This window comes from Meriones unguiculatus, chromosome 5, assembly GCF_030254825.1.
Source record: "Meriones unguiculatus strain TT.TT164.6M chromosome 5, Bangor_MerUng_6.1, whole genome shotgun sequence".
NCBI lineage: Eukaryota > Metazoa > Chordata > Mammalia > Rodentia > Muridae > Meriones > Meriones unguiculatus.
This window is the reverse complement of record NC_083353.1, coordinates 109,696,623-109,708,977: the sequence shown is the minus strand read 5'-3', so window position 1 is coordinate 109,708,977 and position 12,355 is coordinate 109,696,623. Positions and strand designations below refer to the sequence as shown.

At 46.9% G+C, this 12,355-nt stretch overlaps 1 protein-coding gene across 1 annotated transcript in view; it reads left to right on the top strand.

Moving 5' to 3' along the window:
- Positions 1 to 560: 560 nt before the first annotated feature.
- The window catches only part of Cacna1c (calcium voltage-gated channel subunit alpha1 C), a 483,983-nt gene continuing 472,188 nt past the window's right edge, over positions 561 to 12,355 (top strand). The window contains exon 1 of the mRNA XM_060384021.1: positions 561 to 660. The gene's annotated coding sequence lies outside the window, so the exon portion shown is untranslated. The remainder of the gene's footprint in view (positions 661 to 12,355) is intronic.

The window sequence follows — 12,355 nt, the reverse complement described above, 5'->3', positions numbered from 1 at the left end:
AAAGTACACATCCTGTCTGGCTTTGGGGTGTCCTAAGCCCCAGGGAGGGGACCATTCTCACTTTGCTTTCAAAACCTGAAAAGCAAAATCTGTAGCTTTCCACGAAGGGCTACTTATTTAAAACCCCCTCCACTGCCCTCTCTTCCCAAGTAAGTTTGGGTCCATCAGTGACCATACATGAGCCATGTGGAAGTGGGGTCCTAGGAGGAGCCCTTCCTGGGGTAGACAGGGCTATTTACCCCAAGCCCACATGAGGGAAAATGAAATCAAATGTAATCTAAATAAATAAAAGAGGAGAAGAAGTATTTAGAAATCTGTGTTTACTCTGGCACGCGACTGGCCTTCACTGCTCTTGACATATTAGGAAAAAATTTTTGGCGGGGGTCCACCAGAAGCACTTGAAAGGCATATGTTTCTCTTCAAAATACAAGGGGCTTGGAATGCATTGTTTAAACAGAATTCTTACGAACCTTTGATTCATTTAAAAATATATAGATGCATGTTTGTTTCACTTGTGCTAACAGTGGGATTGATTTCCTTAACTCCTTTCTCAGACCATTTGAAATAATTATTTTACTGACTATTTTTGCCAATTGTGTGGCCTTAGCAATCTATATTCCCTTTCCAGAAGATGACTCCAACGCCACCAACTCCAACTTGGTAAGTCTTGAGCCTCTGCGTTTCTTACTACTTGTGAGATAACTGAATTTAGATGACATGGATTCAAAGTAGAAAGTGGGAGAGAAGTGAGATTTATGTTTGACAGGTGCCAAAGTCTGACACAGCTCAGATCTTCTGGGCCATTTTGCTTTTTATTCAAATTAGCACCTGCCTTATCACAGTCTACTTTCAGAAAGAATATTCCAATCAGGCAGCCGTGAGCTGTGTGTGCGTGTATGGGTGTGTGAGCAGTGGATCTTAAAGGCAGTGTGTGTTACAAAGTACTGCTTAAGCCTCGAGTGCAGGTGTTTGTTAGAGCGAGCATTCTTGGATCATCAGTTGTGAGTATTTTGAGTGCCATTGTTCCATTGTTAGGCTTTCCTAGCGTGATTATAGCATCCTGCATGATTGCATGATAAATAATTTCTAGGAAGCTTTTAGCAAAGTTTTCTTTTGTAGCCAAGAGGTATCATTGAGTTAAAACGGCTTTATTTTCTTGGGAAAGGTGGCTTTCCATTTGGATCGCAGAGAGGCCAACACTGGTAATTTGGGGTTAGTATTTGTCCATGGAAAAAGTGGAAAGCGAGCGTGTTTACTTTTGGCTGAGTGTGAAGTCATTGCAAATGCAAGGCCCTTGCTGGTCTGGGCATGTGAGGCAAGCTCTGGAATGTATTTGGCAGTGCTGGGGCTGCCTGGAGAGCTCCAGCAAAAGCCTGCAGAGAAATCTCGACTTTCTGCTACCCGACTTTCTCCTACCCATGCCAAGACCTTGGTAGTCTTCACGTGATTTTTCCCAAAGCGTGTTTGGTCATCGAGCCCACTGTCTTCCTCTGTCACCTATGCCTTCTAGCTAGATGAGATTGGACTCTCGGATGAGATTGGAGAAGTAGGAATGTTATGGGATTCTCCTTCTAGTAGTTGTGACTGCAACTGTGGCTGCTGATGCTGTCGGGGGGCGGGGGTTCCTTTCCTTTCGGAACCTTTGACATTTCCAAAGAGATAAAGTCTGTCAACTTGTGGGTCATGGCTCCTTGAGAGGGTTGCATATAAGATATCCTGCATATCAGGCATTTACATTACAGTTCACAACAGCAGCAAATTGATGAAGTAGGAATGAAATAATTTTGTGATGGGGGCATCATGACACGAAAAACTGTATTAAAGGGTCGAAGCATTAAAAAGGTTGAGAACCTCTGAGCACATTTTAGAGTTCTGTGATTTTTCCAGTTTTTGCAATTAGCTGCAGACCTAAAGTGGGGAAAGTGTTCTGTGTATTTGTGTATGGAGTGGGGTCCTTCTGTGTCCTTCTGGTTAGTGTGGGGCCATGTATTGGGGATAGCTTCCAAAGGTCCCGGAGTTAGGTACCAAGTACTGAATGATGGCATGCCTAGACCCAGTATGCAGGGTGTGTTTGCTGTAGTCTGTGTGGCCAATGGTGGTATGACCTTGTTTCTTAAAAATAAAGACATCTTACCCACGTCAAAACAGTATAAGCTAAGGTGTCATCCCAAAGCAGGAGCACCTTCCATGGATTCGAAGTGTTTGCCTCTCCTCTGCTGCCCTCCCTTGGAGCTCTGGTCCTGTCCCTTAACCTGAAGGAGCTTCAAGAGCAGCTCTAGTTAGACACAGAATTCATATCTGTTCTTAGGCCAGCAAGACCTAAAAGATGATAAAAAGGAGTCAATGTTGAACTTGTTCTTGAGTGGCTAGATGCAGGAGTTACTGGGGGCGGGGAGGATAGCAGTTTGTTTTCACCACACAATATTCTAAAACTAGAACTTACAATAAATTAAATTGAATACTCAATGATGGGTAGATTTTTATGGCAAGTAAACAAGTCCTTGATATCTCTGTGGCTTTAACCCCATTCTGTGCCCTTGGGATGGGGACAGGTAACCAACAGGATGGTGGTGAAGGTGGGATGGAGTTGAGGACCCTGCAGACCAAACCACCAAGCCCACAGCAGCGTGTGGCCAAGCGCTCTGCTGTGGAGACACTCTGGGAGTGCTCTGGCCTGGACCATGCTCTTCCTCCTCTAACACATCTTTCCTTGATATTTTCACCCTTCTTTCCCCTCCTGCTTTTGGCTTGTTTCTCTCCATAGACAGGAACGTTGCCAGCAAGTTGATCCTGGGTCTCTCATTTTCTTTCTCTCTCTCTCTCCTTGTTCTCATCTCTGTCCCCTAGCACAGAAGGAAAGCCTTTTCCTAAGGAAGTGACTCCTAGGACTTGCTTCTCCAGTTCTAGACCCTTCCAAACCTGGACGGTACTTCCTACAGTGGAGGCCCATGGGCCTCGCAGCTCCTCTCATGCCGCCTGTCTGGAACTTTTAATTACGCACAGACCGTGTGGATCCCTTTCCCATTCTCAGTCATTTGTTGACATTTTCTGTGCCTTGGTTTCTTCATCTGTAAAGTGGGAAGAATAGCCATAATAGTACCTGCCTCATAGGCTTGCGGTGGCTGTTAAAGGGGTCAGATTGGACCAGTTCTTAAGAGTGTGGAAGGATAAGGATTGGGCATCACCAATGGCAAGTGTTGCTACTATTGTTGTTATCATCACCGTCTTCCTCAGCCTCCCCAGATGAGTCTTCTGCCTAGACTCTCATGGCCGCTTTTCTCTGGCATCCTCTCTGCAGGTTCTTCTTTCAGTGCTACAGCTGGGGCTCATGTCATTTGGTAAACACTCGTACCAAGAGTCAGTTGTTGCATTTGGGATACCTCAGGAGACCGAGCCCATCACTGATAGGGAAATGTGGCATGGGTAAATGTCTTCATAATGAAAGGTCTTGGGAGAGGCTATTTCAAGGTTCAGATAGGTATTTGGAGCGGAGGCCCACATGTAAAGCCCTGTGGTCATACTTTTTATGGCATGTGTGAAGCCCTGTGGTCCTATGGTGCAGTACTGGTCTTGAGTGACTAAGAGCTAGGTGACAGGGGTCTCACCTCACGCCAACAGTTAACTGTAGTATGATGCCAGCGTTTAACTGCAGGCAATGAGGAGTCTTGAGTCTTTGAGAGCAGAAGAGATTTTTTTCGCAGTGTGAGCGAGATGGCTTAAATTGTGCCTTGGTGTTTGTAAAGGGGAGGACGGAATATTGCCTGGACTGGCTGACAGTGACAGTAGGCCCCGAGGCGGGGTGGTGGAATTAGGAGACAAACATTTGTGACTACGTGTATGCCGTGGTCTTGGGATGCTGATATGTGTGCCACATGTCATAAGCCAAAAGGACATCAGGAGAGTCACGTGGAAGGTACATGGGAGCCTGGCCCCGTGAGGATCTGTGTGGATGTGAATGGGGATAGCTGTGGGTGATGTGAGTCCTGGGAACTCCAGCTCAGGATGAGGAGGGAGACAAAGGAAAAAGGAGAAGAGGGAGATGAAGGGTTCACAGGACAGAGAGCCCAGCAACAGAGGACCCATATTAGGCTCTGTGAGTACTGCTGTTTGCAGAGTGGTGGAGGATGGTGAAGGTGAATCAGAAAAGGACCCCTGGAAAGTGAAATCCTTCAGGGGGGTCTTGTAGGCAAAGAAGGAGACATGAAATTAAGAAGTACTCAGTAGGGACTGGTTGGTGGTGGCCAGGCTTGTCATTACAGTGATCAGAGTCTGGTGACAAGAAGACAATGCTGAGAAGCAGAGGTGAACTTAGGCTACAAGAAGAAGTAGACATTAGTCTGAGTGTGTGCTTCCCCTGTCTTGAAATAGTGGATGTATCACAACTGCTCACTGAGGCTCCCTGGCCAAAGTAGTTCTCTGGAAAAATTATTTACTGTCCCTGAAACGAAGCATGTGAGTCCCAACCAACCAACCAACCAACCAACCAAGATTGTTTGTTTGTTTGTTTGTCGTAATAAAGAGTTACCATTTCAGGGTCCCTCAACAAAGGAGAGACAGAGATGTGTCTGAAACCGTGATTCTCAAACTCTCCTGGGGAGACACACGTCCCCCGACCTGCCCTGATTCTGTGAATCTGGAGTGGGGTCCATGGAGTCTGCGTTTTTTAAGAGTTTGCCCTACTGATTCAGAAGCAAGGGAGCCCATGCACTGCTCTCTGTGAACAGTGATCTAGAAAGTTCTCTATTGTACGAGTGGCTCCACCTTCAGCTCCCTACCCAGTCGGCTTCTGTCTACCCACAGCTCTCTCTGGGATCCAAACAGAAAGATGACACATGTCAGCTGCTGAGAGGTTTCCTACTCTGCTGAGTGCAAGAGCAGTCTATTCAGCAAAAGCGTGTTCACCCCAGTACAGAATTTGGAAACTCACATACATGCCCGCGCGAGCTCCTTCATTTCAAGTAAACTTACGTGTCACGTGCCGCATCTAGCCTACACTTTTGTACTCAGAGCATCTTAGTCCCCTCTTTTTGATACCAGTGAAGCGCAGCGAGGCTACCGTGGCCAGTGCCATTTCCTTCTTTACTAATCATCGTCCCGGTGTTGACCACGCCACCCACCATGAAGTGCTTCGTTTATAGCACAGCCACTGTGAGCCCGAACTGCCGACAGCTGTTACTCTGCAGGTACATTCTGTGGTACCTGGCGAACAGCTGCTGCCAGCCAAGAGAACCTATTGTGTGTGCAAAATGGCCAACTCTCTGTGAACCCTGAACTTCACAAAGACTTGGCTGGAGGTTGAAAGTCAAGAGGATGTGCTGGTGTTTGAATTTTTGTAGAGGACATGCACCACGTACTTTCTGAGCAAGTGCCAGGTTCTGAGTGTCATTAGGGAAGGAGGAAGAGCAAGAAGGAGAATGGTACGACGAGGCTCGCCCTTTTCTTCTCCAGAGTTTGGACTGACAAGCTTGGGACAGTACAGTCCCATGAACTATTGTAAAATCAGGGCGATGAGTTGCTTCCTAGCCTGATGTGAAGGTTAAATGCATAGGAAGCGAGCCTGGGAGGGACAGTCCTGCGGACTTCCGTCAGCTCAGGGGCTGGGTGTCTCCCTAATCTTGGGCAGCACTAGATTGAAGACTGGCCTGCATTTGGACTGCCCCAAGTTCTGAGGTTAGTGTGAGTCCTTCTGGTCAAGTCTGAGGAATGACTAACAATGCCTGCGTGGGACTCTCTGCACTCCTCTTTGTGATCTGCACTTGCTTCCATATCGAGTTTGCCAGAGAGTGAGCTGTCTTGCTTTGTGCTTGGATAGCTACAGCAGAGGCATGACAAATGAGTTTTAATGCTGCCATCTGTGTGTCATCCTAATTCGGCCGACGTAATTTGTAAGTACACGAGGCTGTGAGGTACATGCTGCCGAGCCATAGTAATGAGCCATACGACGCCTGCACCGCCTGCCTTTACATACCTCTTTATTCATACAGAGAAGCCTGCCTTTAGGTTAGAGACAGCCAATACACAGGAAAAGACTTTTTACAGAGCAAGGCCTCAAAAAACAAAACAAGACAAAAAACCGGGGAAGTGGGTGTGAGCAGAATCTGAATGGGGGCTTCCGTAAGACCTGTTGTTATGCCAGAGTCAGGACTCCAGGCACTGACCTGGGAGACATGCAGTGTGGCCTGAGGTCAAGCACTGACCTTCTGATGTGTCTTTTTTGGCAGAGAGAATGTAACACCTTAACTGCATCTCCTCCAGATGCCGGGGGATTTGCATATATTATTTATAATCCCCCGGTGACACATGGCAATTTTTATTTATTAGTCTCCTTAGAGTGGGATTGAGTTTGTCTTGCTCAAGCCTGGAGCCCAGTGACTGGCACCTGCCTGGCTCTTGATAAACGGTTGTTGAGTCAGTGACTGGGGAAATGACCGGATGCTGCCAGGCTTTGTTCTCTTTCTCTCTCTCACTGTCGATGAGGCAATGACAACCTGTAGCAGTAAAGAGACTTGGTGAACCAGTAGCAGAAAGAGAATTTGAACTAAAGCTGGAACAAAAATATAGCGCAGGCCCTTTGCTTCATTCTCTGTGAAAAATGCTTCAAAGATGAAACTGGGACAGTGTTAGCAGATACTTTGAAAAACCAAACCAAACTAAACCAAAACAAGATCAAGTTTGTTCCTTTTCAAAGGTAAATTCAATAAGTACATTTGAAGTTAAGCAAATTGTTCTAAGACTTCATGAGCCTACCTAAAACTTTGTGTGTGTAAGTATATGTGTGAGTGTGAACATGTGTGATCGTGTGTGTGTGTGTGTGTGTGTGTGTGTGTGTGTGTCTGTGTGGTGATGCTGGGACTTCTGCCGGATACAGGGACTTCTGCCGGATAGGCAAATGCTCTATACCTGAACGACAGTCCCGACCCCATCTCTGGCTTTTACACAATAGCAACAAATACAGCTAACAAATCTGTGTTATCAGAAATTTTGTGGTACTCATTGCTGGGTGCCACATGATACTAGGAAAATTGGGATCTCTTTTCAGGGTTTTTAGTCTCATTAATTAAAGAATGAGAATGACTCAGAAGGAAGACTGAAGACAATTTTATTAGAGTTTAAAAGCTTAAAAGTTTAAAACCACAGGCAAAGAAAGCTGTAAATTTTGGCAGCTCTCCAGAGGAGGGAGGTGGAGAGGAGGAAGAGAGAAAGCCATGACCTTTTGAGTTCCACGTGGAGGCTCAGCAAGCAGCCACATGGCAAAAGGGGGAGGGGGTTAGCTTTAGAGAAAGAGTAAGAAAGTTCCAAGTCTAGAGAAAGTAGACTTAAGCCGTCGTCGACAATGCCTGAAGAAAAAAAGGGACACAGAAAAGAAGAAAAAGGAAAAGATCTGAATTTAGACAGAAAAGAGGACAGACCTAACAGTGCCTCAAGGCAGCTTCATAGTGACTATGCAAGAGGCAGGAGGATCTTTATGAGTTCAAGGCCAGCCTGATCTACAGAGTTCATTCCAGGACAGCCAAGGCTACACAGAGAAACCCTGTCTTGAAAAACCCAAACCAACCAACCAACCAACCAACCAACCAACCAATCAAACAAGCAAACAAAACACAATGACTACACACAGAGCAAGGATTCTGGGAAGGAAAAGCGTGTTTTCTGATTAAAATAATAATTATTCCTCTCACTCCTTTTGATGAATCCGTTTTCCAGAGGGGGCGGTCTTAGCCAGGTCATTGAACAGTCAAACTGGATTAACCTTGTGTTTTGTTTGGCTTGCAAAGTTAGGTCTCCATTCAGGCCAGAGGCAGGCTCTACTCCCCTGCCAAAGAAGAAACAGCTTTCCCTCCTCGTGTCTCCAGTGCTACTGTGATGTTTTTGTGCGCAGTTGCTGTCCGATGTGCTTTTGGACACACGTGTATTTAGACACCATAGTGATGATATGGGCTAGTTATGACTATTACTCCATTTTGATTACACCACAGCTCAGAGAATATAAGCCGTTTGCCCATGGAAGGTTAGTAGCGTGAAATGATAATGGGGCATGTAGATGCTGTGTGTCTGCTGGTCTGCGTTCGTATCCACTGGGCCACGGTGTCTGTCTCCCTGTGGGTTCTGGATCTCCCCTCGCTGGACCAGGCAGGAGGTGGAAGCTTCTGTTGTCACTACAGCTTGAGGAGGAACGGGTTCCTTAGAAGGTTTCTTGGTGATTTTGTCCTGTTGAAGCGTGGATGTTTAAACCATAGCTTAGGTGCTTACCTAAAGGTTGGTGCATCAGAATAACAGAGCTGGGTTTGGGCTAGGACCCGGTAAGACAAAGGCAGGAAAAACCAGCAGGGAGCTGTAGATTTCTGTTTGACAGTATGGCAGGTCAAGCGGGATGGCAAGAGCCTCGGCAGATGTGTGGCTAATCAACCCTCAGGGCGCCTAGGTTATTGTTCGACTCGGTATTGGCACACTAAATATTTCAGAAGGAGCAGTCAGGTTTTGGTTTTCATTTGCCCATAGATAGAAGCACAGGAGGAGATGATTTAAAGTCTAAGATGATGACCCTTCTTGCTCTATTGTCATCCTTATTCATCTTTCATTCACCCTTGCTCATCCTTAGTCATTCTAGGGGAAATACTATATTAAGTTGAGTCCCCATGTAATGGAACTTTTTTCAGGTATCAAACTTATTGGAACTTACACTTATTTGAAGAAAGCCTTCTAGAATGTAAAATAGAAATCTCTGTATCCTTAAGAGAAGAATAGTGAATGTAATTTCATTCTCTTTGGGGGACTGCATCATCACCATCTAGACCTGCAGCAACACTGTGAAGCCACTGGGGGACAGAACAACTTGCAGCATGCCTTTGAAGTGTGTCATGGTGTAAAAGGTTCTGGGTCCACTGCTCCAGTACCCACCATCATCCCTTGCTGCTCCTCCCCGGTGGACATGGGAAGTCCATCACAGGGTCCTCACTAGCTATGTGCAAAGTAAAGGAGGGTAGATGTTGGTGGCCAGCTGACGTGTGAGTGGGACGTGTTAGCTCTGGGGATGCAGCGTTGGTTTTGGCTTCTCAGTGCCTTTTCCCCGTTACTCCCTCTGTTCCCGCTGGTTCCCGTGTGATTGAGGCTGCTGGATCCGTGCCTTCTGACAACTTTAATGTCAGCACTCGCACTGCTGGCACTGTTTTAAGTACACGACATGTGTTAACTCATTTAGTCTTTTCAACAACTCCATCAGACTTCTGTTATAATTACAATCGTCCCTTTACTGATTTATACTTTTACTGACATACACAGCGTGTGTACGTATTTCCCGTAGTCTCCCTCTTTTGAAGATGAGGGAGAGGCAGAGGGAAGCAAGATAGCTTGCCTGAGGTCACAGTAGTCTTGAGCTCCCATCTCCATAGATGGCCCCCGAGTCTGTACCCTTCAAGGTTGTGTGGCATGACCTCCTCGAGGTGTGGGAGGGAGGGAGTCTCCTTGGAAAAATTGGTGTTTTATTTGAGCCTGTGACTAGTGTGTGTACCATGCACAAGGTTATTTTCCATCTGGGGCACCAACAAAGCGGCTGTGGTTTCCATCAAGAGTGGAGCTCCTCAGGATGTGCTGAGTCTCTGACTATCCTAGGGTCCACCAGGGGAGGGAACAGATCATCCATTGGTTTCTGAGGATTGGGCTTGGCTTTGAAGCCCAACTTTCCCATGGACCAGTCAATCACACAGGGCTCTAGGCCTTTTCCTATGTAGAGAAGATGCTATGAGTTGGAGCAAGGGACCGACTTCCCGAGACAGGTTTACAGTCAGAGAGAGAGAGAGAGTTCTGAAAGCTGCGTGTGAGCTCCAGGCCTTCTTGGGACCTGTCAGTATGTGTGTGGTAGCAGGACTGGGAACATGAGGAAGGGGACTGCAAGGACATCTAGCTATTAGCACCCATCCTGGAGATATTCTCTCCCTGCCTTTCAAGGTATAAGAGGGCACCTCTACGGCTCTCTTATGCAGGAAGTCTTTGCTGGAGATGGTTAAGCAGCCCAGGTTCTGTAGAAATACCACAGAGCTGTAGCTAACAGGCTATGTGCTGGACAGAGAGGAAGGTGAACAAGCTGTTAGCACCCTAGGGTGTATTCTGCCTCTGACTACCAGTTAGGTCTTGTCACTATACTAGTAGCCTTGGACTTGAGAATTTTTTTTTTTTTTTTTTTTTTTGTTTTTTAGTTGTGTAGTACAGATACTAACTCACTGAGCTGTGGCAAGTCCAGTGAAAGGATGAGTAGGAATGCTGGGAAACATGCAAAAATGCCCCCCCAACGGTGCTCCTGTTAGAGAGACATGGATAGTCCGTCCATGGAATTTGCACTCTGTTTTTCTGGCACACTCCTCTGTGAGCCTTTTCCCTTAGCCTCAAGATAACGTAGAGATGGAAATGAAGTAAAAGTTAGGTTCCAAATTTAGTTTCTGACCTTTCTAAGATGGAGGCAGAGCGGTGTGGCTGTCACCTGCTTGCCGGAGAGCTGGCTGGACTGCTCCAGTTGGGAAGGTATTTTTGGTATGAGTTCAGGCGGGAGTGACTGTCTGTCACCCTGTGGCTGGAGGGCTCATCCAGTAGACTTCTTATTTATTCTGGATCCAGCTCAGTTTTCACCCAGTGCATCTGGACCAACCCACACTACACTCCAGGATAACTTCGTTTTTATCCTGATCCATCTGCAAAGACTATTTTCCAAGTCAAGTCACATTCCCAGGCTTGAGAGTGGGATCATAAATAGACCTTTCCGAGGGACACAGTTCAGCATCTGCTCTCAGGAAGTGTGAGCAGGGATCACATGGACACAGAACCAAGTGCGGTGCCTGGCAGCCGGTGGGAACCTCTGGAGTGACCGCCTAGCCTTGGCTGTGCTGCTGTTGGGACAGTGTGGACTGAGAGTGTGCTTCTCCAGGGAGATCAGGTCTGGTAGGTCTTTTTTAGCACCGCTGGTACTCAGTTCTGGAATCCTTCCTTGTTCTCTAACTTGCTGAGTGACATCAGGCTGGCACTTGCCTTCTGTTTGTCCAGAAGAGTATGGTTAAGTGGTTCTTCGATATTTTGGACATCTGTGCCCCCTTTTCTGATGAATAAGCCTGCTGACAAGATTGCCGGTATATCGCAGTACACATTGATTCAGACACTTATTGGCTGGCAGCTGTGTTCAAGGAATGTGCCGGGAATACAGAGTTGCACAAAGAAGGCTGGCCAACGTCACAGGGAGGTCTCTAGTTTCCTCTGGTCGCCACCCCAATAGCAGTCTTGGTTCTTATGCTCCTGAAAGAGGAGAACTCAGAAGAGACACAGTAGTGAGTAAGCAGCAAGAACAATTAGAGCAAGCAAGGACATACTCTTCAGGTAGAGTGGGCTGGTTTGAGCATCTATCCTAGCATGGTGCTTTTAACTCTCCTCCTCTTGCCCGGTCCCCTGTGCCTCTGTCAGCGTAGGCACTTCTAGGAAAAAAAAACTGTGTTTTTCTGGGAAGCCCATTTAATGCAGAATTGTAAGTAAATATATAAAGATGCAAGAATATGTTTAGGGGCTCAGGCACTGTTCGTATGGAAATGTTCAGCTGGGGAAATGGCAGTAGCACTCTGTGAATATTGCCCTGGCTAGGAGGTCTTGACATTGCTTTAATCTGACCTAGCTATTATGAACCATGATCACTCATTATCCCTTACATCCTGTTTTTGAGGCCTTGAGCTGGCCCATCTGAGGTTGACAGTCATCACTATTTTTATACCTTGACCATCATTCAGGCACCCACCCTCACATTCATATCTGGTTTTAGGATCTTGAGCAGGGCCACCTATTATTCTGTAGTCCTTTATTGGGAGGCCTGTTGGATAGTCCTCAGAGCTAACCTTGTGCCTAACACAGGAGTCATCTGTCCTTATGGAGCCTTGATCTGTGATGTTGCCAGAAACCCAGTAGGCAGAGTAGGAGACAAGATAAGCTCAGGACATCACAGACACCACAGAGAAGAAGGTAAAGGAGGCAGTGGGAGCTGAACTTACAGTGGGTAGGGGCAAGGCATGGAAAGGGCTCTCTGAGGAGATGTCACACAAACAGGAGCAGAGATAGAGGAATGAGAAGGGGCCAGATGGGCAACAACCTGTGGATAGTCCTGCATGCAGAGCGCATCTGGGGAAGGTGAGAGGCCATCACAGTGTTTGCTCTCCCGGAGTCAGGTAAAGGAGGACATGAGCTTGGGCAGAGGTACCTGGGCCCTGATGAGGAGTCTCGGGCTTGTTCCAGGGGAGGGGAAGGTGGTTAGTTAGCTGCCATCAGCCTCCAAAGTAGCGGTGTCCCAGTGGCATTGGAAGAAGCTTCAAAAACTGAGTGGCTGCAGGAC